This window comes from Triticum dicoccoides, chromosome 6B, assembly GCF_002162155.2.
Source record: "Triticum dicoccoides isolate Atlit2015 ecotype Zavitan chromosome 6B, WEW_v2.0, whole genome shotgun sequence".
In the NCBI taxonomy this organism is placed as follows: domain Eukaryota; kingdom Viridiplantae; phylum Streptophyta; class Magnoliopsida; order Poales; family Poaceae; genus Triticum; species Triticum dicoccoides.
Window position 1 is genome coordinate 560,811,353 of NC_041391.1, and position 554 is coordinate 560,811,906.

Below are 554 nucleotides of genomic sequence, written 5' to 3' on the forward strand. Positions count from 1 at the left end.
CCCCTGACTTATGTCTACTAAGGGACACAAAATTGCCCTGATGCGCAGTTACTTTTGCCTAAATTTTGCCGCTAAGTTGCCTAAGAATCATGCAAGGCACTTTTTTTCCGTGCATAAATCCCCACATCATGAATAAACGACAAGTTGCTTGCATAATCTCTGTTAGCGCTGTTTCTTTTTGAAACCATGAGTCGCTTTCCAATTCTCAAACTAATCCAGTGAACTTGTTTTCAAGATAAACCACAAGTTGCTTGCATAATCTCTGCTAGCTGCCTGAATATATCGAGATAGTTCCCTAGAGAGGGGTCCCCCCTCCATGACTTATGTCTAAGGGACACAAAATTGCCCCGGTGTGCAGTTACTTTTGCCTAAATTTCGCCTCTAAGTTGCCTAAGAATCACGCCAAGGCACTTTTTCCGTGCATAAGTCCCCACATCATGAATAAACCACAAGTTGCTTGCATAATCTCTGCTAGCTTGTTGTTTCTTTTTGAAACCACAAGTCGCTTTCCATTTCTCAAAACTAATCCAGTGAACCTGTTTTCAAGATAAACC

The 554-nt window shown here is 41.7% G+C and overlaps 1 long non-coding RNA gene across 4 annotated transcripts in view; it reads left to right on the top strand.

Annotated features, from left to right (window-relative positions):
* The window catches only part of LOC119323837, a 7,078-nt gene that overhangs the window by 2,758 nt on the left and 3,766 nt on the right, over positions 1–554 (top strand). The window lies entirely within an intron of this gene.